The 24,967-nt window shown below is 43.9% G+C and overlaps 1 protein-coding gene across 2 annotated transcripts in view; it reads left to right on the forward strand.

The window, feature by feature from the left end:
- Positions 1-18,218: 18,218 nt before the first annotated feature.
- Positions 18,219-24,967, forward strand: part of tbl1xr1a (TBL1X/Y related 1a) — a 64,991-nt gene continuing 58,242 nt past the window's right edge. For both annotated transcript variants that reach the window (XM_054749603.2, XM_054749604.2), the window contains exon 1: positions 18,219-18,451. The gene's annotated coding sequence lies outside the window, so the exon portion shown is untranslated. The remainder of the gene's footprint in view (positions 18,452-24,967) is intronic.

A 24,967-nucleotide genomic window follows, 5' to 3' on the forward strand; every position in this document is an offset into this window, starting at 1 on the left:
CAGCCCCAGAGTACTGAAGGCCTGTGCAGAGCAGCTCTGTGGGATTCTGCAGCACCTCTTCAACCTCAGCCTGGCCAAGGAGAAGGTTCCAGTCCTGTGGAAGACATCCTGCCTTGTTCCAGTTCCAAAGAAAACTCACCCATCAGTCAATGACGACTACAGACCGGTTGCCCTGACATCCCACATCATGAAGGTCCTCGAGAGACTTCTGTTGGTCCACCTGAATAAGCAAACTAGAACATATCAGGACCCGCTGCAGTTTGCTTATCGCCATGGAGTTGGAGTTGAAGATGCCATCATCCAGCTGCTTCAACCAACCCACTGTCATCTGGAAAAAGCAGGCAGCACTGTGAGGGTCATGTTCTTTGATGTCTCCAGTGCATTTAACACAATTCAGCCTGATTTTTTTTGCCAGAAACTGCAGAAGACACTGGTGGGGGCCTCAACTATCGCCTAGATTAAAGACTACCTGACAAACAGACCACAGTTTGTGAGGCTGAAGAAATGCACATCAAACCAAGCGATCAGTAACATTGAAGTACCACAGGGGACTGTACTCTCACCATTCCTTTTCACCCTGTACACCTCAGACTTCCAGTGCAAATCAGAGACCTGCCATCTATAGAAATACTCAGATGACTCCGCAGTTGTCGGCTGTATCAGAGATGGACAGGAAGCTGAGTACAGAGAGCTGGTGGAGCGCTTTGTGGCATGGTGTGGAAACAATCATCTGACCTTGAACGTGAACAAAACAAAGGAGATGATTTTAGACTTCAGAAGAAACAGGGTGGAGTCAAACACTGTTTCCATCATGGGAGAAGAAGTGGAGGTGGTTGAGGAATACAAATACCTTGGAGTCCACCTGGACAACAGACTGAACTGGAGAAAGAACAGCGAAGCCGTTTACAAGAAGGGACACAGCAGACTGCACTTCTTGAGGATGCTTAGGTCCTTCAATGTCTGTAGCAAGATGCTGCAGATCTTCTACAAGTCTGTTGTTGAGAGTGTAATCTCTTCAGCCATCGTCTGTTGGGGTAGTAGCATCAAAAGCAGGGACCTGAAAAGGCCCAACAGCCTAATAAAAAAGGCTGGTCCTGTTCTGGGGACGACTGTGGAACCACTGGAGGAGATGATGCAAAGAAGGATTCTCCAGAGAATCAAGAAAATGATGGACAACCCTGAGCATTCTCTTCACAAGACTGTCTGACAACGAAAGAGTGTCTTCAGTTTCGCTGCAACACTGACCGCTACTGGAGATCCTTCCTGCCAACAGCCATTGTAATATACAACAACTCTTTGATGACTCGATTATTATTATTATTCTGAGCTACTACAGCAATCAATTTCCCTATGGGATTAATAAAGTATTTTTGAATTTAATTGAATTCTGCTGCAGTAGACACGGCTGTATGGTGTTGAAGACACTTGAGAAGTCGAAGAACATAAATCTCACAGTTTTCTTTTGCATCTCGAAGTGAGTCAGAGCCCAGTGCTGCAGGTAGATGAGTGCGTTCTCCACCCTCATGTTTGGTTCACATGCAAATTCCAGTGGGTCTAACTCATCGACAAACATACATCTAACTGCGGGCTCATCACTGAACGCAAATGGGTGAGGCCTCCTTAAGCTTGGTTTATTCTTGACGCATTCACTTTCCGCGCGGTGATGCGGCTCGCGGATGGAACGCGCTTCACAACTCGCAGTGTTTATGGTTCGTGCGGCTCGTCTCTGCGGTGAGCCAATATTCTACCAAACTGTAGGGGGCAGCATGGAGCTCTACGGCAAGCATACAACACTACACCATAGTAGAAGTAGAAATTACTGTTTACAACATGACATTTCAGCATTTTTAACAGCGTTCTCGTCTTTTCCGACAGTGCGAGCTATTTCTCTCCAAGAATTATTAACAACATGTTGATCACGGTGATCTTTGAGAGCTGAATCATACAAATGTCTGTATTTACGAACCTCTGCCGTACTACTTCTTGCCGGTCCGCCATGTTTTTCCGCGTCCGTCCGTCCGCGTGGTTAGAAATTTTCCGAGGTGCGCGTTGCGGAAATTCTGGGCCGTGCGGGGGCGCGGCGGAGGGGCGTGGTTGTTAAAAATGACGCAAAATGATGCAACTTTTCCGCGCGGAGCCGTGCGGACCTCGCGGACGCGTCAAGCATAAAACCAACCTTTAGTTCTCCTCACCTGGTCAGATGTAAATGAGAGGGGGGAGTGAGGGAGGGTTAGGTGCTGAGGAAGGTTGATGGTGGGGGAGAAGCTGTTGAATGGTGTAAAATTTGGAGGTAGGGGAGGGATTGGCTAACTGAGTGGAGGTGGATGGGGGTGGTGGTGTTGGTGGTACCTGTTGCAGCTGTGTGTGTGTGTGTGTGTGTGTGTGTGTGTGTGTGTGTGTGTGTGTGTGTGTTGTGGATTATGAGACCTGGCTTGAGAAAGTGCGCTGTAAGGCTTCAAGTGCGTAGTACAGAAGTGTGCAAATAATTGCAGAATTGAGAAGGAGTATTGTGTCATTGACCACAATGCATGTGGGATGCTGCTACTTTTATTAACAACTTTCAAACAAACACCCAAACAAGTTCAGATCAAGGGTGCAAAAGGGGCATGATAAACTTTCACACCTGCATTTGGACACCCTACACACTTGCACCCCTGGTCAGGATCGCGCAATTGAAGGGCGCAAGGGTGGAATTGCGAGTATTGGGATTGGGCAAGAGACGTTTTGCTCTCTGTCTTCTCTGTCTCCTGGGGAGTGTTGCAAAGCAGTTCCCCGCTATGACAACAAAGGGCGTAGAGCTGTTCTGTGGTATCCTGTCATGTATCCGGTCCAACATAGTGCATTTACTATTGTGTTTACATTGTGTTTTTTTTTGTATTTCAGAGACTTTTTAACACGGACAAATTTGTCTCGCATTCATCTTCATCTCTTCATACACTCACCACCTCTAAACCCGTTTCCTGTCATTTCCGTCCACGAATAAAACACTTGCTGCGTATTTTTTTCACTCCTCCAGTCCGGGTGAATAAAACGTTTATATTTTTCTGTGAGGTATTCTTTAAGCTGCTCTGTGTCTGCCGCTAGATATCTTCAGCTCTTTCTATGTTGTTGAGGGCGCAATGGCAGTGCTATCTACGACATCAGCATCCTGACCAATCACAAGCTTGCTTTCTCCGTCTTGATGGACAGATATTTAGAAGAGAGAGCTCAACTCCGTCCGTCCTCGCGAGCCTGCTGGAGAGCCCTCGCAAGGACAGATAACGGCGTTGCGTGCATCCGTCCCGACGCAGACGGAGCAGTGTTAGGTTTAAGGATCAGGTTTCTGCTTGTTGCAGATGATGTGGTCATGTTGGCTTCATCAGACAGTGATCTTCCACTTTCACTGGAGCGGTTCGTAGTGGAGTGCGAGGCAGCTAGGATGAGAATCACATCCTTTAAATCTGAGACCATGGTCTTGAGTTGGAAAAGGGTAGAATGCCTTCTCTTGGTCAGGGATGAGGTTCTGCCCTAAGTGGAGGAGTTTAAGTCTCTCAAGGTCTTGTCCACCAATGAGAGAAAGATGGAGCGCAAGATTAACAGGCGGATGCAGTGATGCGGGTGTTGTATCGATCTGGCATGGTGAAGAGAGATTTACTGGTTGATCTACATTCCTACCCTAGCCTATGGTCAGGAGCTCTGGGTAGTGACCGAAGAATAAGATTGCGGATCCAAGCGGCTGAAATGAGTATCCTCTGCTGGGTGTCTGGGCCCTCCCTTAGAGACTGGGTGGGAAGCTCAGTCTTCCGGGAAAATTCAGAAGAAATACGTTTGATTTCAGGGATTTATTTAAAGTGAATGCGAACACATTTAACAATGCAATATTACAAATAGTTTAAAAAAAAGCGGGCTCTCCAACAGATTCTTTATCTGACATTCCGTGAATTTTAAAGACACATTTTGAAGCTGAGGAAGAGTTTGTTTTCGACAGGCGGCAAAAGTTGTTTTAGGTTTAGTGTTCAAGGAAGCAGAGGAAATGTTTATTAATCTTACTCGTTATTGATTAACTTGAGGAAACTCTTCTCTGCATTTGAGCATCACGGAGCAGTGGGAACATCTAGCTGGCGGGGCTTGGGATCGGTCCAGTCTCCCCATTTAGCCACGTCACTCCGAAAGACAAATCAAACCACAAATAAAACATTAAAAATAAACTCCTAACCCACACATGCCCTGTTTACACTATGATGTAACCAGAACACTCAGACAGGATAAAAAAAAACTTTGAATTGGTGTGGATGAATTAACCAACATATTATAGGAAACCAAAACAAATATCATAGTTTTTTCACTATGTTCTGTTTGCACGACTGATATCTTCAGCTTTTGAAACAAAACACTGCAGAGATTGTTTTTACAGTGCTGGATCCATGGACGTAATTTTGGGGGGGGACAGGGGGGACATATCCCCCCCCCCCCCTCCAAAGTCAAGTTTTCACCCCTGCACTTTTTACCAATACTTTATATTAAATTGGCACTGGTTGAGCTCTAGGACCAAGCAGAAAACAACTATTTGTGTTGAAGCCTGTTTCCCAATAGAACATACTGTAAAGACCCCCCCCCACCACCACCCACACACACACACACACACACACGCGTCCCCCCCACTTCTAAAGTGAAAATTACGTCCATGGCTGGATCCACGTGTTACTTTACTTGCCTTATTAAATGTATTTTCAGCTTGATCATCAGCTGGGTCACGTTCAGATCTATCTTCTTTGCAAATAGATTCTTGTTTTAAAGACTCCATGTGAGGTGTCGGTATCTGCTGAAACCACCCACACCGATCAGCAAAGCTGTGAGTGAAACTCTGTGATTAAGCTGGACACTGACTGTGCCACCTTAGCTTCACAGAGAAATGCTGTTTGTCTGATGGCTACAGGCAGGAAGGATCTCCTGTGGTGACCAGCGGAGCGTGGTGGTAGAATCAGTCTGTTGGTAAATGAGCTTCTGCTGACCAGCAGGTCATGGAAAGGGTGGACTCGCATTTGGTCATAACTGTTCTCAGTGTACAAAGTACATACAGATTTCTGGCAGAAACCAAAAAACACAAAATACTTTCATGTATTTGAACAATTTTATTGAGTTGTGTTTCCTTTCTTTTGCTCTTTGTTCGTTTTCTGTACAACCATTGTAGTTAATTGTAAACCATTACAGTAAACCATTGTAGGGGCGATGGTGGCACAGGAGTTAAGTGTTCGCCCCGCAATCAGAAGGTTGCAGGTTCGAGCCCCGCTCAGTCTGTCGCTGTCGTTGTGTCCTTGGGCAAGATACTTAACCCACATTGCCTGCTGGTGGTGGTCGGAGGGACTGGTGGCGCCAGTGCTCGGCAGCCTCGCCTCTGTCAATGCGCCCCAGGGCAGCTGTGGCTACATTGTAGTTCATCCCCACCAGTGTGTGAATGTGTGTGTGTGAATGGGTGAATGACTGGTTGTGTTGTAAAGCGCCTTGGGGGGTTCCAGGACTCTAGAAGGCGCTATATCAAATACAGGCCATTTACCATTTTTACCATTTAATCATCATAAATAATAAGCTTCGCCTCATACATAGAGTTTGGTACATTCAGTAGTTTGTACAACATCTGTGGCTTGTATTCAGTGGTATTTTAAAGACTAAGACTGAAGTCCCATAGTTCTCACACACACTAATGTGGTGAAAATTGTCTTCGACATTTGACCCATCCCCATGGGAAGCTGTGAGCTGCAGACACAGCCACGCTCAGGAACTATTTGGTGGTTTAAACCTTTAAAAACAATCTTTTCTGCACAACAAAACGTCCACTGCCTTTTCTCTTCTAACGGGGAGAAATTCTTAAGCACCGTGCATTCAAGCCTAAATAAAGGACAAATGAATAAAGTGCAGACAAGATGTGAAATAGTTGTATTAGACAGCATCTTAAACAGCTGGCTTTCCAAGGGCTGGTTAAATGCAGTTGTTTGAGCATGAACGGCACCCTAGGTGGCCCTCTCTGCAATAAAGGTGAATAATATTTCATTAGGCAGAAATTAGAGGTGTGCAAGAACTAAGCCTATGTAGAGGATGACAATGCAGGGACTCAAATCGCATTAATACTGCAAACTAGTTTCTGTATATTATGAATAACAGTCAATATTTGTGAATACTCTCTGTGCCCTTCTCTTGTCTTTCTTCCGCTATGTTTGACGTCTTAGCAGTAAGCAGGGGTACCTCCCCGCACAGCGGTGCCTCTCCCCCACTGAACAGACCAACAAAGAAGCAACAGAAAACTTATTCTGGGTGTAAATTATAGGCTAACCTTTCTTTTCTTGTTTACGAGTGCACATGTCCCCAACAGGATGTTGCCCAGCACAACGAACCACATCACCCCCATCAACAATTGTCGCTGATCAAGTGGCTTCTGTATCTTACTACGCCTTCCTCTTCCTCTCACATCAATCCTCCTCTCCGCTCTACCCCTTAGAAGAAGAGATAGCCTATCCCTGCTATGCTGGGCTGTGCATTGCCATCCTCTGACGGCAAAGCCCTTTCACCTACATTCACTGAGAGCGCACACACACACACACACACACACACACACACACACACACCAGTCTGCCTGCCTGGTCTGGTAGTGCTCTGCAGGCTGACATATAGTTTCCTAGATAAGGGGAGTATTAACAATCTGTCTGTACTGAATGAAGCTGCACAGCTCTGTTTAGATCATTAGGCTGTCAGATTGTCTAAACTGTGGCAATTTTCTTTGGTGCCAGCAAACCTTAGTGGGTTTCCAGGATCAGTAATGAGCTGAAACATCTGAATAACCAGTCATAACTAACACAATGAAAAGTCGTTCAAACCATTCAACTAATGCCCTGATGACTAATGGCACCACTCAGGCCCTGTCCACACGTAGCCGGGGATCTGCCAAAACGTAGATATTTTTCTACGTTTTGGCCTGTCATCCACACGAAAACGGAGTTTTTTCACACGAAAACTGATCTTTTTAAAAACTCCAGCCAAAGTGAAGATCTGCGTTTTCTCCGTTTTGGGTGTCTGCGTGTGGACAGACAAAACCGGAGTTTTAAGGTCCGCAACGTCACTTTCCGCGACAAAAAAATGCTGACATCACGTGTGCGACCTGTGTTTACACTAGCCGACAGTATGGATGCCCTCAGAGCTGCGCTCGCTTTATCAATTGTCCAAGCGCTTTTTGCTTGTTTGTTTTTGCAAGCGGAATTACTGCTCCTTGCGGAAGACCACAGACAAAGGATGAGGTTAAGAACGGGGGAAGTACTGCCGCCTACAGGTCTGACATGTCCTTAACAACGTATTTATCCGGGTACGTGTGGACAGAGTTTTTTTTAACAAGGTGGTGTGGATGCAAGTTTTTGGAGGGGCGGATATTCGTTTAAAAAAAAAAACGGCTACGTGTGGACTAGGCCTTACTCCACCCACACTTTTTATTAGAAAAATGCACCAAAACGGAGGCGTCACCTGGCAGACCGAGAAAGCATCACTACGAGTACACTCATTCATGCCACACTGCTCCATCCAGTTCCCTCTAGGTCTTCACCTCCCCAATGCTACAAGACAGATTCTTCTGGGCAGACATCTTGAAGTATAATGTATAAATATATTATATTTGGTTTGAGTCAGGTGGTATTTTGGGACATTTTTACTCATGACAAGATAGCATGAGGTAATCAGTGAACAGTGTGAAGTGTCTCCACAGAGACAGCAGAAAAATGGTGTTGCTGGACATTTGGATCAGTTTTATGGCTAAAGCCTGGTTTATGCTTCTCCGTCAGCTCCGCAAGGGACAGACACGCACGGATTGACGGAAGCGTTTTGCCCTCATACTTCTCCGTCTCCTGGAGAGTGTTGCAAAGCAATTGCCCGGCAGGACAACAGAGGGCGCAGTGCTGTTCTGTGGTATCCTGTCATGTATCGGTCCAAGATCGTGTGTTTATATTGTGTTTTTTGTGTATATAAGAGACTTTTAACACAGACATATTTGTCTCTCATCCTCCTCCACCTCTTCATGCGCTCCCCACCTCTAAACCCACGTTTCCTGTCATTTCCGTCCACAAATAAAACGCTTGCTGCGCATCTTTTCATTCCTCCAGTCACGGGAGGATAAAACGTTCATATTTTTAGAGTTTTTTCGCGAGGTCTTCTTCAAGCTTCTCTGTGTCTGCCGCTAGTTATCCTCGGCTCTCTTTGCAATGGCGGCGCTGTAAACAACAGCGGCGTCCTGACCAATCACAAGCTTGCGTAATCCGTCTCGTTCGACGGATGTTTAAAAAAGTGGGCTCGACTCCGTACGTACTTGCGTGCCTGCCGGAGCCCTACGCAAGGACGGATAATGGCGTTGCGTGTCTCCGCACTGACGCAGACGGAGAAGCATAAATCAGGCTTTACTGTCAGACTCTTAACTAGGAAATGGCAGGAGGCAAAAAACTCTGGAGCAACAAGTGACTCCGCCCCTTAGCCAGTCAGTAGCCGGATTCACGATGCCGGCCCGACTCAGCCTCGCCAGGTACCTCAATGGAGCAGGGACTAAAATAGGGGAGAAAGTAGTGGGAAAATACTGAACTGTGCCCTTGAGAAATGTGGTCGGGCCGAGCTGCACCGGTCCAACTTACTGTGGGTAACTTGAGTAACTTACTCCTGGAAAACTAGCTTAAGTGTGCTGAGCCTACCCAGGCCAGGCCACGCTTACCATAATGTGAATAGGCCAAAAGCTCAGACAGGGCTGCAGAACAGCTTCTTTTTCGAGTCTCAAGACCTCTGACCCTTGTAATGTCCTCTACTCTTTGTAAATGGTAAATGGCCTGTATTTGATATAGCGCCTTCTAGAGTCCTGGAACCCCCCCAAGGCGCTTTACAACACAACCAGTCATTCACCCATTCACACACACATTCACACAATGGTGGGGATGAGCTACAATGTAGACACAGCTGCCCTGGGGCGCACTGACAGAGGCGAGGCTGCCGAGCACTCCGTAACACCACTCCAGATAATTGTTATCACTCTCGTGGGCACTGAAGTCCCATAGGAACATGATGGAATTCCCAGATGGCAGCCCCTCCTAGGATGCCATCCAGGCTTTCTTTAGCTTTAGTGGGCTGGGTCCAGCTAAGCCCCAGTAACTTAACCTCACTCACCATTTGTTTGCCAATAGGCCCCTTATCAGTTTCAGATTTCAGATTTCTTGGCCAAGTAAAATTACATTTACAAGGAATTTAGCTTCGGTAGACGTTCGCTCTCTAAAACATACAACAACTACAATAAATGAGAGTAAAAATACTTAAAAAACACACATAAGAACATGAATACCCACACACATGTTCATTTACACACACACATATACATATATGCATACACGTACACACACATGTACATATGCACACACACACACACACACACACACACACACACACACACACACACACACACACACATATCCATAAGCATACTGAATAAGTATAAACAAAAAAAGTGAATGCAAGTAAGATGTTTCAACAGCGACTTTCACATGTAAAGACCAGAAAATATATGAAGGTTTTACTTAATCAGGAATTTACAGAGTGTAATGTTAGTGGACTAAGAGACAGGAAGACCATGTTCCAATTTGTACTTTGCTTAGGTTATGTAAATAGGATTACTTCTGGACTCGCTCAGGACCTCTGAACGGCAAACAGATACAAGTGCATGATGAATCTGATACGCAGTCAATCCAGAAATTGCCTGAAAATTTTCACTGGCTAGCATACACGTGTCACTTGTCATGCAGGAAACCTTTGTGCTTCTCCCACATGAGAGCTATCTCTTCCTGCATGTCTGCTCACCTATCTCAACCTGCTGACCTGTATTCTGTTCCTTAGCCTCCAGCCTCATTAACACACACACACACACACACACACACACACACACACACACACACACACACACACACACACACACACACACACTGCCAGAGTAAAGGCAGCACTGTATTCTACAAAACCAATGATGATGTCAGCTTGTTATTGACTCTCCCAAGTCTGAATGACTGAGCAGAAGATAGGGGGTGGGGTGGAATCTATCTATTGCAGTGCAGTGACCAGCCAGGCGCAAATGAGTCATGGTGTGTGTGTGTGTGTGTGGGGGGGGGGGGGGGGGGGGGATGGGTGGGATCCTGCAGTCCTCCTTTCCGCAGACATAATCTGTCCCAGTTGCTGCACACCTCTTACAGTTTACAATAAGCTCTCTCTTCCCCTCCCCCACTTCTCCCTCGTTCTCTCTTCTTGTGCAGAGAAGGATGATTCCATTTGAGCAGCGAGGCGGCTAGATGGACATAATGGGGCAGTGAGATTAGGGAAAGAAATTGTATGTAAATCCATGTAAAATCGCCTTGTTTGATTGGTCGAACACTTTGATTGGTGCTGCGGTTGTATCTGTGCTTAAATAAGAACATCTTAGTAAAAAAAGACATCTGCCGTCACCTACAAAGAGCAGTATCATCTTGTTTGAAATGGTTACACGTCTCCACTTCATATGTCATGTGATTCCACCGATGCTTCCACTGTAGCACACAAATAACTTTCCTTCCCTCGTATCCTAAAGGAAACAGATCACACCCTTTGTCAACAGCCTGCTAAACCCCATCAGAGGGACTGCCTGTATGCTTTACCAACAGAAATGCGAACAAAAGGTGCATGAATGTTTTACTAGTCTGATAGACAGCAGCTCAAAAACAAGGTTATACTTTCTAAACAGCTCTGCCTGCGTGAGCCACAGCAGCACAGCTAAACCTGATCAATGCTAACTGCAGAACGGGGATGTTTATTTTTAATAATTAAGTAAGAGCGCGGAGCCGCCAGCTGTCGTTGGAATGTGAAATGTAACAGTTGGGAAATGCGGGACTAGAAAAACCCCTGCCTCCTCTAAAGGACTAAATTACACTCAAACTGCTGTTTTGTCTGCACACCGGTGTTTTTAAACCTACTGTCAAACGGTCAAGTTAAATGTACACTTATGTAAAATGAATACTTGAACTTGCATCAGCAAGGTGAGAAATTTGGGAATCACAAGGAATCAAAATCCCAAAAATCTAAGGATACATTTTTTCTCACTCAGGAAAATGTCCCGTTGAGTAACATGGAAGGGGTGGGGCTTAAAACATGTACCGCACCCAGCCATTTGGCTTCTTTTGACATTGTTTCCTTCAGCTGTCTAGTAATTATCTGATATTTTAGGATATTAATTCCATTTCAATCAAAAAGCTTCTGTGTCGATGGCCAAATGAGCCAGAGGAGCTTTTTTAAAAGTTGTTCACAATTATAGGCAAAAGGAATAGAAAATCAATCCTCTTTTACGATTTTATATCAGAACGCAATAAAAAAAATTCACCTGGTCTTCACCGTGTTTTGAGATTATTCAAATCTCACCGTAAGTATAGGAAAGGTATGGAAGACAGCAGGGATGTGTATTTTTGAAATTCTGGCGATACGATACATATCACGATACAGGGTAGACGATACGATATATCACGATATATTGCGATACATTCAGTCAGACGTTACAAGCAATTTTTTTTACTGAATTTATTGTAAGAATGTTCAATAAATAGTCCAAACTGATACGTAACATGATTAACATGAGGTATCTGAACCATGATGGAGGGATTTACATTTCAATGGTGGAAACAAAACCCGTTGCACATTGCTACCAACTAGCGGGTGGCGATTGAATTGCACAAAACGAAAAGAAAATACACAAAAGTTTGCATGTAAATTCTTTCAAGAATTAAATACACAGCTTTTGAATATCGATGTAATAATCGCCGGAAAAAATATCACGATATATTGCCATATCGATATTTCCGATGCACGGCTTTTGGATATCGATATAATATTGCTGGGAAAAATATCACGATATATTGCCATAACGATATTTTCTTACATCCCTAGAAGACAGCATGTTAATATTTATTAAACAAAAATGAAACCTCGGTGTGAATATGTTGGGATGTTCACCAAGGCTAACAGCAAAGTTTTCCAGTTGTGAGTAATCTTTTTCTCCTTGGAATAATTGACTTCTAATAGTTTGAAAATGTTCTTTAACCCAAACTGACAGGCTGCAGTAATTACTTTTCTAATGCCATTTATGTTGTGGTTGTGGTAACACACACCTGTATGCTCCAGGCCAAAAAACCACTCTAACGCCTGCTGCTATAGATAAGCTGCTGATGATGATGATCAGTTGATAAATACATCCCATTAGCTGCTCATTCTGATACTTTTCCAGTTAAATCCCACGGGAGCAGAGATGGCACACTTAGTTTTTCACACAGTCCTCCTCCTGCTTGTACTCCATTTGTTACACGTTTCAGTTAAATGTCCATGCTTGTCTTAGATGTATTACTTGGATCTTATTAATAACCTACAGTTAAGGTGTGATTATTAGAACACAATTTTACAACTGATCCAAGCTGTTCACTTTGATAAATAAATGAGCAGTCGCCAACATGTTCAGCTCCTATTTGGGGCATATTGACTCTCATTCACTGACATTGATTGTACCTTAATTTGGCCATAGTCCAGTCACTGTTTAAGGGTGCTGTTTTTATCTCCTGCTTTATCGTTTTTCCCTTGGATGTCAATAGGTCCCAGTCGGCTGAAGGACTATGAATAAAATATCTAACACATTTTGTAAATTAGATTGTTTTTCCATCCGGGGAGTTATGTTCAGAGATGATCCAAGGAACGCTGCAGTAATTTTGGGCATTAGCATCTTCTCCGAGTCTCCTAGCTTAAAGTTGCAGGTGTAGTGAGGTATGCACAGCCTCTGGAGCCCTAAACCATGTTCAGAACAGAGTGAATGTCATCAACGTCTAAGTTTAAAGAACAAGGTAAAAATAAAATGGAAATGTCAAGTTGAAAGGAGTAATTGTGCGTATGTGTGTGTGTGTGTGTGTGTGTGTGCGTGCGTGCGTGTATGTGTGTAACTTAACAGCAGTTTCTCCTTCTACTGACCTTATAGAGAGCTGGACACACCTTTTTCTCCTTTCATCCTGAGATGATGTTATACTCTTTAAGCATCAGTCGGTGTTCCCTTTGTTACCTTCAATTCATTTGATTTAGTTTCCTTCTGCTTACAGCTCTATATAGACTCCCTGGATTTTAGAAGTTCTTGTCTTTAAAGCCCTAGTTTCTAAATACTGTCATGGTCTGCGTCTGCCCCTTCCTTCATGTGCCTCCTGGTGTTTCTCCATCCTCTCTAGGTGCTCCTTCTGTGTCCTAGCGCCCTCGTGATTCATGTCTGCATCTTCCTCATGTGTCTTCTGGTTTTCCCCATTTGCCCCTAGACCTCCAGCCCTCTAGGTTTCTCAAGCCATTTCCTTTAATTACAGCCTTTCATGATTTAATATGTTTTTTCCCATCAGTGTTTATTATTTTTCTCCCCCCTCCCTTTGAATTGTAGTTATGTTTCCTGCTCTTTTGTAGTAGGTTTAATTCTTAGGTCAAGTTAGTTCTCCTCTGATTAGTCATTGCCTTCACCTGGTCCTCCTCCCACACCCCACACACCTGCAGCTCATCTCCCTCTCATCCTCCCTGTGTATTTACGCCCTGTCTTGTCTCAGTGTCTTGTCGGTCCATTGTTTGTATTCTGTCAGTCTCGTCTCTCATCTCGGATTATTAGGGTTTTTTGGTCTTCTCGTGTTCAGAATCAGAATCAGAATAGGTTTATTGCCATTGTCAGTGAACAAACAATTCACAAACTAGGAACTTGCTTCGGTACTAATGTGCTACATATAACATGAATAATAAGATTAAAAATAGAATAAAATAGAATAAAATATAATAAAAAAAACTAGAATAAAACTTTCAGCGATTAAAAAATGGCAGGTAATGGTAACATGGCCGATAACGTGATGTTGTGTCGAGTACAGAAGACGAGCATGGTTGTGTGTTTATAAGCTGTTCACAAGTCTAATGGCAGATGGACAGAAGCTGTTCTTATGGCGGGAGGTTCTGGTCCGGATGGACCGTAACCTCCTGCCTGAGGGAAGCGGCGCAAAAAGTCTGACTCGGGTGAGAAGGGTCAGCTGCTATCCGACCTGCACGCCCCCGAGTTCTGGAGACGTACAGGTCCTGGAGAGATGGAAGGCTGCAGCCAATCACCTTCTCAGCAGAGCGCACAATGCGCTGCAGTCTATGCAGCGATGGAGGAGGTGAGGGTGGACAGTGTTCTCTAGAGTTTTGGTTTTCCAGATCGTTATCTGGATTTTGGCTCCCAGCCTTTGGACTTATTTTTGTTCTCCTTAAAAATAAAGGATTTTTTCTTATTCATCATCTCTGCCTCGTGTCATCCTGGGTGCTGCATTTTGGGTCCTACCATCCCGTAACGTGACAAATACATCACACAGTTACATGTATGATGAGTTTCCAGCTATTAGTGAACAGAAACCTGATTGAACCTACAACCTGTTGTGTAGACTCTGTAAGTTTATGAAGAAATGCAGATTTCTCAACATTTATTTTCTTATCTTAACCTTTAAAATAAATAAGTTGAACAAGTGGAGCTGGCTCTGTGGGCTGCATCAATTATAAAATACCTATCTACAAAACAAAACAAAAACTGAAGCTGCTTGAAATAATGAATAAAAGTGGTCATGCTTCAGGTCACTTATGTTGCATGTACCTGTGAAAATACAGAGAGCGAGAAGAGCTGCACAGTTCTTGAGTTAGGGTAACCTCAACGCTTAGATCTGTGGATGACCTGCACATCTCTCAGGAGGACTGCAGTATGTAATGACATTATGAGAAATGAGCCATCACACATCCTTTGACAACACATTTCCTCTGAGTGTTCCCCACAGAGCAGTTCCTGTCAGAACTTTATCACTATCGGTAAAATGGAAGTGTTGGAGCAAACCTGCTGCTGGATTATCAGACATGCAGAGTCCACTTTTAAACCGGAATCTCCTCAATTGGAAAATGCATTGATTTGGGATCCAACTTAACCGCCTGGGAAACGCCGTGTGGACATACTGCCCTGGAGATGAGAGTGCTGCTGACAGCTTTGACTCTGCAGCTCCTGTACAAATGAGTAGGTGGGAAAGAAGGGGGAGGAGAGAGAGGGGGAGAGCAAGCAACGGCTTCTCTTACCACCGGAGGCCCATCATGGAGCGATGCTTTGTCGAAAAGCTCTAATATCTCTTAGATGAAAGGGTCAATAGTGCTTTAATGAAGATTTAGCATTATGGCCAAAGGACGTGTGTGTGTGTGTGTGTTTCCCATCTAGTCTATAGATATGTTGCATCTGGATGTTATTGATTTAACAATGTTTTCATCCTGTACGTAACTTCTTGTTGAGACAAGAACACAACAATTCTGAAGCTCCTGGTGCCAAATGAACATGGATGTAGCTGTCCTGTCATCCAATCACTGCACGTGTTTGCAAAGTAAGTTTTGACATTCAAAGCAAATAAGTATTAGGTTCACTTCCATTCAGTACCACGACAATGTACTACTGAGATATTGCCATCACAGTAAATCATAGATGGTTGTGATCTACATGAAGATGAGTGCATTCAGGTTAGGGTTAGATGATGTTTCCAGCCAAGACATAATAAAGGATTCAGGATCTCTTAGGTGTGTTCTTGCTGTGCGTTATTTCTAATTCCATGTTGTCGTTCTTTTTTAAAACACAGAAACGGTTTTGTTACCTGTAATTGACGCTACCACCTAGCGACAATTACAGGTAACAAAACCGTTTCTGTGTTTTAAAAAAGAACGACAACATGGAATAAGGATTCAGGATGTTTTCCAGATATGGGAACTGTGGCATCAACAAGTCATCTCCATGGCATGTTTTTCTTCAGCTCAGCAACTAAACCAGGTGATTTCAGTCAGCACAGTGAATGAACCTGGTTCAGGCCCTGTCCACACGTGTCATCCACACGAAAACGGATCTTTTTAAAAACTCCGGCCAAAGTGAAGATCTGCGTTTTCTCCGTTTTGGGTGTCTGCGTGTGGACGGACAAAACCGGAGTTTTAAGGTCCGCAACGTCACTTTCCGTGACAAAAAAATGCTGACATCACGTGTACGACCTGTGTTTACACTAGCCGACAGCATGGATGCCCTCAGAGCTGCACTCGCTTTATCAATTGTCCAAGCACTTTTTGCTTGTTTGCTTTTGCAAGCGGAATTACTGCTCCTTGCGGAAGACCACAGACGAAGGACGAGGTTAAGAACGGGGGAAGTACTGCCGCCTACAGGTCTGGCATGTCCTTAACAACGTATTTATCCGGGTACGTGTGGACAGAGTTTTTTTAAAACGAGGTAGTGTGGATGCAAGTTTCTGGAGGGGCGGCTATTCGTTTTTTAAAAAAAACCCGGCTACGTGTGGACTAGGCCTCAGTTGCTGAGCTGAACAAAATCATGGCATGGAGATGACTTGTGTATGTCAAAGTTCCTATCTCTGGTGTTTTCACACTTGGAAGTGTTTAGTCTGTTTAATTGAAACCTTGCTTCTTTTTCCTCTTTGGTGTCTTATGTTTGTGTAAGTGTGAACACAAAACATTCACCAGAACGAAAGGATCGTTTGGAGAAGGTGATTCCAGTATAGTTCCAGACTAACTCCAGAGTGTTTTTAGTGTGAATGTGAGTGGACTGTGATCCAGCACAACGACCACATATACCTTGTAAGTTTGACCCTAACGCTGTCCTGTAAGAAGGTTTGCGTTGCATTCTGAGTAGTGGCATACCACACAAATGTCAGGAGCAACTGAGTGGCTGCTTGTTTGCTGGAAATGAAACCAGGGATCACAGTGAGGGAACATCAAGACGCACTGCCTCAGTAACGACTCGTGGTTTAAAGGGTCAAACCAAGATTTGTTTGTAGTTTTCTCTCTGGGAAAAGAAAACTACAAAAAAGCTGCAAACACACACCCCTTTGATCTGATTATGACCCCCTTCCTCATGTTTAAGAGTCCTTTCCCATTTTCTAATCTCCTATTACACCCTACAGAGCACCCCAGGCAGGGGCAAACAACTCCCTTTCTTGATGGCTGGTGTCCAACCTGTTTTAGTGGTTTCCCTGCTCCAACATACTTGATTCACCTGTTCAGCAGCCCATCAAGTCTTGCAGAGGCCTGATAATCACCTGCTGATTAAAATCAGGTGTGCTGCAGCAGGGAAACAACTAAAACATGCCGAACACTTCCATGCTGTAGTTCTTTTTTAAAACACAGAGCAGTTTTGTTTACCTGTTTTCCCGCTGTGTTTTAAAAAAGAACTACAGCAAGGAATTAAAGAAACGACCCAGCAAGAACACACCTAAGATGCTGAACACTTGTCTACTCATGACCCCAAGATTTCCTGTCTCTTTGTCTCGACTATACTGTGTTTGTGTTTAGAGTGCATGAGTTGAGGGCAACGTAACTCATCATCATCAGAGTGTGAATGTGTGTGTGAATGACTTGTGACTTGTGTTGTAAAGCACCTTAGGGGATTCCAAGACTCTATAAGGTGCCATATTGGCCACATACAGGCCATTTTATCATTTAAATTTATCAATCAAGAGTCATTATTCAGATGACAGTAAGCCGGAACGCCCCTGCCTGTGACTGGAGCACACCTGGGAACCCTTGAAGCCTGAAACACAGCATAGTGTTGTAGCTCATTTGTGTTGTGGTCATTCTAGAGATGCACGGTCCTTTCAAGTGACAACTGTAAAGGTGGCTTATCAAGCTTTCCAGCAATATTACATTTATAGTCAGTGCAATACAGTAACTAAACTCATATTTCTTATTTTCTGGTTTAGGGTCACATTTCACACATTTCACCTTTTTTCGTAAGCGAACTGAACAATTTATACACTAGTGGTAATTTATTTCCTGTTGTTGTTTGTGTGTGACATCGGTGAGTGTAAACAGCTACCATAAATAGTTAGGCACGCATTTAAAACAGGCTCGATGCATTTAAGTTGAAGATTTTTCAAGTATTTTTGAGACAACGACGACCTCCAGTCCGACAGCACCATCTTTTTCCATACTGCGACACCCATTTTGATGTTTATGTGACTGGAGTGTGCTTCCTGCAGAGAGGAGCTCAGGCCTACCTCATTTTCGCCTGGCGGGTCAGCCGCTCTGTGTTTCAGTCTGAAGCCGTTGGCTGCTACGGAACCGCTTGGCTCTTTTCTCTACTAGCGAGCGAGCCCATATTCTATACCCCACTGTAAATCCAGCTAAATTTATGTGGATTTATGCCCACCTATACCCGTCAATCTAAAACACGTCGATCACTGGGAATTTTAATCATCGCCTGGTCGGGTCCGAAGGCCGTTATAACGCGTTTTTGGAGGTTTAAACAGAGCTCGAAAAGCGCGGTGGTGGAGGAGGAGATTCCACATTAGGAGCACAGAGGAGCAGGCAACCCTCCCCCTTCTTGTGTGGTTTGGATCTTTAGGTGAGTGTTTGTTATCTTTGCGCTTTATTATTGCCGTTATAAATTATACCTCTGCGCGCAGGGATCATCTACGATCGTGTAATAAAGGTTAGAATGTGTTATAACGCAGTTCTGAGCGTTTATTTTGATGTTTCCTTTCGGGGTGGGGGATGGGCAACCTCAGCGCGTGAGCTGGCGCGCGCGTCCTGTGCACGTGTTCGTAGAGCAGTTCTCGTGCGTGGTTTGTGTTTGTGAGCGCGCTCTCCTTCCTGCTGGCTGTAATGAAAACCACTGTACACATACCTAACCGCAGACATCTAGAGAATGTTTAGAATATTAAAAAATTAGCTTTTGTTTTATTATGTTAGTTTTATTTAGTTAGCCTGAAAACTTGACATTACACGTCATCAAAACTTCATTTGACGTTTTTGTTTTGACTGATACTTTCCCAAAGTGTAGATTTGTACTTTTGCTTTTTATTTACGTTTTTGTGATTGAGTGCTTTTTAGTTAACCATTGATTCAAGGGTTGCTACAAGACCCAACATATAATCATAAACAAGTATTCTGACCAGCAGGATTAGCTTTACCAGGCAGTGTTTATTTAATTTACTGGCTCTTATTTCATAGACTGTCAAGCACATGTGACATGCAAATTTGAGATGTCCTAAAGTTTGTTAAATGTTTTATTAGGCCCGAGCAGCGAAAGCGCTGCGAAGGCCTCTTGTTTTTGCTCTGATTATTATTATTTTTTGTTATTCCGTGCCCCCTTTGAACAGCTTTTTGGGGACCTTAACATACCCCAAAACTCACAATATTTTGCACACTTGTCAGGCCTGGTGAAAAATTTGATATTTTAAAGGTCCCAAAAAAATCGCAAAGAAAATGGCTGAACAGCGCCCCCTACAAAGTGAAAAAAACCCCTCTCCATAAAGCTTAGTTTATCGTACAGTTATGAAATTTGGTACACTTGTAGTACTCAACAGTCCGCACAGAAAAGTCTCTTGCAACCATGGTCAATATCAAACAGGAAGTCGGCCATTTTGGGTTGAAATGGCGATTTTTTGCCGTTTTTGCCGTTTTTAGGGTCCGTTTCTGATTGGATTGCTCGATCATTTTTCGCACGATCGTCTCAAAAATTGTGTAAAATTGCTCAGAAGGGATGGGCGAACAAAATGAGATAAGGATTCTGAGTTTTCGTATATGTTGAAGGGGCGGAGCCAGGCCTCGAAGTTTGACTACTCGCCAAAAATATTTAAATTGCTATAACTTCATAACTGAATGGAATAGAGTTACCAAACTTTCTGTGGTCATTCGTCATCCACCCACAAAGTAAATTGAATGGTCGGATGATGACATCACACAAGCCCCGCCCCCTCAGGACCAAAAAGATCAAGTTTTACTGTGAAAGGTCCCAAATTGCCCCATTTCACTTAATCACCACAAAATTGTAGCTGGTAACTCAAGACAAGTGGGGGTTGCTTGGCGTCACTTTATGGGAGTTTTCGGCAGAGGGCGGGGCTGTGGCGGCGCGGCGAATTCAGGCGTATCGCCTTGGCCTTACGTATGCCTCCCATTTCGTCATTTCCAAAGATATCGTCACGAAACTTCTTGTGAGTGATCCTAGTCCGGCCCCCCAAAAGATCTGATGTGAACATCTGGTGGGCGTGGCCTATTTTCTGAAATAGCACCCCCTAGGACCATTGAAACTGTCAGCCCCAAGCCATGCTTTGACTGAGGATTACGAAATTTGTTACACTAATGTGGTGTCTCAGGACCTACAAAAAAGTCTCTTGAAGCCAAGTGCAAAGTCGCACAGGAAGTCGGCCATTTTGGTCCAAGTGCGCGATTTAGTGGTTTTCACACACGTTGTTTGGAGAGTGATACTCCGTCGCCCTTTTCACCAATCACTTTCAAACTTCTGCTATATAGTCTTAAGACATAGAGGAAAAAATTCAACCGTCGGATTTTAAATAAGTATAAAGGTGTGGGCGTGGCTAAGCCTCAAACTTTGACCTTTCGCCACGCCACTCTTTTTTTCACAGCTCCTTATTGGACTCCTTTTACCCAATCACCAGGAATCTCTGGTAAATAGCAGCAGGCAAGTTGAGGTCACTTGGTCTCCAGTACTGGAAGGTTTTGCAAAAAGGCGGGGCTTTGGGAGCATGGCGAAATTCGCCATCACGCCATGGAAATACGTTTGCCTCTCATTTCTTCATTTATCGTGATATCACCTCGACCATTGTTGTGAGTGATCCTAGTCTGACCCCCATTAGAAAAGGTCAGCTTAAGTTTGTGGGCGTGGCCTATTTTCTGTATTAGCGCCCCCTAGGACCATTAAAACTGTCAGCCCCAAGCCATGCTTTGACTGAGGATTACGAAATTTGGTACACTAATGTGGTGTCTCAGGACCTACAAAAAAGTCTCTTGGAGCCAAGTGCAAAGTCACACAGGAAGTCGGCCATTTTGGTCCAAGTGCGCGATTTAGTGGTTTTCACACACGTTGTTTGGAGAGTGATGCTCCGTCGCCCTTTTCACCAATCGCCTTCGAGCTTCTGCTATATACTCTTAAGACATAGAGGAAAAAATTCAACCGTCGGATTTTAAATAAGTATAAAGGTGTGGGCGTGGCTAAGCCTCAAACTTTGACCTTTCGCCACGCCACTCTTTTTTTCACAGCTCCCTATTGGACTCCTTTTACCCAATCACCTGGAATCTCTGGTAAATAGCAGCTGACAAGTTGAGGTCACTTGGTCTACAGTACTGGCAGGTTTTGAAAAAAGGCGGGGCTTTGGGAGCATGGCGAAATTCGCCATCACGCCATGGCAATACGTTTGCCTCTCATTTCTTCAATTATCGTGACATCGCCACAAAATGTCTGGTGAGTGATCCTAGTCTGACCCCCAATAGAAATGGGCATCTGAGATTTGTGGGCGTGGCCTATATTCTGAAATAGCGCCCCCTAGGACCATTAAAACTGTCAGCCCCAAGACAAGGTTTGACTGAGGATTACGAAAATTGGTACACTCATGTAGGGTCTCTGGACCTACAAAAAAGTCTCTTGGAGCCAAGCGCAATTTCGCACAGGAGGTCGGCCATTTTGGTCCAAGTACTCGATTTAGTGGTTTTCGCACACGTTGTTTGGACATTGATGGCCCGTTGCCCTTTACACCGATCACCTTCAAACTTATGCTATGTACTTTTAAGTCAAAGGGGAAAAAATTCAACCGTCGGATTTTAAATAAGTATAAAGGTGTGGGCGTGGCTAAGCCTCAAACTTTGACCTTTCGCCATGACATTACTTGACTTAATAACTCCCATGTGCATGATCAGATCTAATTCAAACTTTGTCTGTGTGATCACTGACCACATCTCAAGACAACGACAATGTGGACAGCTGACATCACCTAAGCCCCGCCCCCTGACAACAGGAAGTCTATTGTTTTATGGTGAAATGCCCATATTTGTCCCCTCTAATTTAATGAAAATGACACTCAGGTCATACAGTGTCTTCATGATGTTTTAAAGACCATTCAGATCTGATAGCTTTCCAGAAAGGGAGGGGCTTTGATGCCATGGTGAATGCTGGCGTGACGCCATGACCTTACATTTGACTGTAACTTCCACAAACGGCCTCCGATTTGCCCGAAACTGAATATGGCAATGAACAATCATGCCCTTTAGCCAATGAGGCACAAACGGTTGGTGAATGTTATATAATGTCACCAAAGCTGACCTCAATGGGACTTTTCTGTAGTTGGTCACAGCGCCACCTAGATAACGTTATCCTTCGATAACTTTAAAAAACATGGTCAGAATAGCATTAAAGTTGGTCACTGTCATCACACCACCAGTGTGGTAAAGATAGAGGATTCCCTAGTGGTGAGACATAAAATATAATGGTGGGCTCAAAGGGGATGCTGAGTCAGGGTGAGTTGCGGACAAGGTGGCCGTTAGCAGTTTCTGGTGTTGGGGTGGTCGACGTTTGTGTTCTGCGGACGTGCCCTGGTGCCCCGGGCTGCCGGCCAGGCAGGAGCGGTGCAGAGCTGCGAGGGCCGAACGACGCTGCTTGCAGCTTTAATTACCTTTGTTTTTTGCCAGTTTGATGGAAAGCTTACTAGAATGCAGTGTTGCTGATTGTTTCAAAGCCATAAGTGTGTGGGGGAGGGACACACACACACACACACACACACACACACACACACACACACACACACACACACACACACACACACACACACACACACACACACACACGCATGCAAGGATGGCCACTTGCCAATCTTGTGAATCTCAACTCAATGACACAGTGAAGTAATGTAAAGTTTACATTACGGAGTAAAAGTTCGCAGACACGTTTGTTTATATTTGGCCGCTGCGCCGGGTGGGGTGAGGGGGGACTCGGTGCTGCAGACAGACAGCTGGTGTGGTCAGCTCTGAAAAGCGTTGAGCACAATTTGCAGAACACATTTATTTTTCACGGAGATCGACCGTAGATTCCTCTTCCGTCAGCATACTAGGAATCGAAATAAAAAACTTTGAACCAGGGCTGCACAATATATCGAAAAATTATCGTCATTGCGATAACAGGAAGTGCGATAGGCCCATCGCAAAGCACGGTCAAAGCGGCGATAAATGTTTGGTTCAAACATTTCCATCCGTGTCGTACATCAACTTTTTGTAAACGAGCTCTGTTTTTATGCGGAAGTATTATTTGACCAATCAAATGTAGCCCTTCTGATATGCGGCCAATCAGATGGGTCCGTACACGTAATACGCCCACCCCCTACGTGGACCCTTAGGATGGGTGGAACGCTACACCCGAACTGAGTTAAGCCTGATTTATGCTTCTCTGTCTGCGTCAGTGCGGAGACACGCAACGCCAATCAGGATAGTTGATTTGCTGCTGCACATAAACTGTCAGTCAGAAGCTCTGCTAGCCGGTTATCTTAGAGGAGCTAGTTCAATTTGTTAGCTTGTTATCAGAATCATAGTTGCAGTTTCACCATCTGAGCTGCTTTTTAAGATCCAGGTAAACTTGTTCAATTTGGGGTTAAAAACAAACGTTTTCACATATTTTCCATGTAGTTTTTTTTGCCAGTTCCTCTTCTGAAAGGTAGACAATTGTTTTTCTCTTTCCCTCAAAAAATCTTAATATTCTCCTAGTTTGGCCCAGCACAGATCACTTCCCAATTACAGCAACAGCCTTATATCATAACCACATAAGTGGAGAAAATGCTCAGTAGCAATGAGAGAATTTGCTGTTGCATTTAAGTGATGTTAACTATTATTTAACATTTAAACTTATTTTCTGATATTTTTATTTATTCAAAAAACCCTGGTAAGGGATGTTTTTCTGTATTTGGAGCATCAGAAAAAGTTTTATGGTGGAGGTGATGTTTTAAAGTCACTGAGAAAATGCATGCATGCAGTTTGGTGTTTTGCTGCCAATTAGGGATGCACCAATCAGGCTTTTTGTTGCCGATCACCGATACCGATATCAAAGAATGCTGATCACCGATACCGATCACGTGAATTGGCCAGAAATTTTCTACAACATTATAATGAGTGCTACAAACTACATAATCTGGGAATAAAGGAAATGCAACCTAATCTAAAATGGTCTGTATTAGGGTTGTCACAGTGTGAAAATTTAACCTCATGGTTATTGTGACCAAAATTACCACGGTTTTTGGTTTTATCGAGGTATTTTTTTTAAACGTGCTACATTTTCACACAATTGAATAAACCCTGTATGTCAGGAAATATTGTCCTCAGTTAGTGTCTAAATTTTGCCTAAAATGTGTTATTTTGTAATGATGCTGTTTATTTGTTTACATTTTCCCCTTTAGTCTTTAAAATACCAATATTCGCCCATAACTTCTTATTTTATGTCTGTTTGATGTCATCATTTTAAAAATATTAGATCAGATGATACTCAGTACTCAAGTAGCCTTCTAATCAGATACTTTTTTACCCTTACTTGAGTAATAAACCCTATATCAGGAAAATATTGTCCTCGGTTTGTGTCCTTCCAGTGAGCTTTGCAGATGTGGGAAAATGTCATCAGGCAGTAATCATTGTTAAATTCATAATTATTCTCGGAGAGAGAACAACTCTTATCTGCCCCTGGGAGCCCCGTAATGCATAGCGTCATTTCAACATGGCGGTGTCCGCGACACGGTTTATATGCAGGTAGCGGCGCTGCGGCTGCTTTATATAGCGACTCGTTGCATTCTCCCTCAACCCAAATCCTCGGATTACGCATTTTAGCTAAAACGCTAACGTTAGCTTGCCTTGCGTTGACTGTAGAGTTGTGGGTGATGGTCACGCAGATGTGTCATGAGATTTGAAGCGTTGCTGCCTTTCACAGACACTTTTTCTGCACGTGCTGCAAACAGGATAGCCGTCTTCTATCAACTGTCCCTCGACATTCTTCAAATATCTAAAAGATGCCCGTACTTCCCACTTTGTCTTCTTTGAGGGATAATAAATGTCCTCCTGAGCGCTGCCGTCTCCTCCTTTGGCCATTATTTCA

This window comes from Nothobranchius furzeri, chromosome 16 (assembly GCF_043380555.1).
Source record: "Nothobranchius furzeri strain GRZ-AD chromosome 16, NfurGRZ-RIMD1, whole genome shotgun sequence".
Taxonomy (NCBI): Eukaryota; Metazoa; Chordata; class Actinopteri; order Cyprinodontiformes; family Nothobranchiidae; genus Nothobranchius; species Nothobranchius furzeri.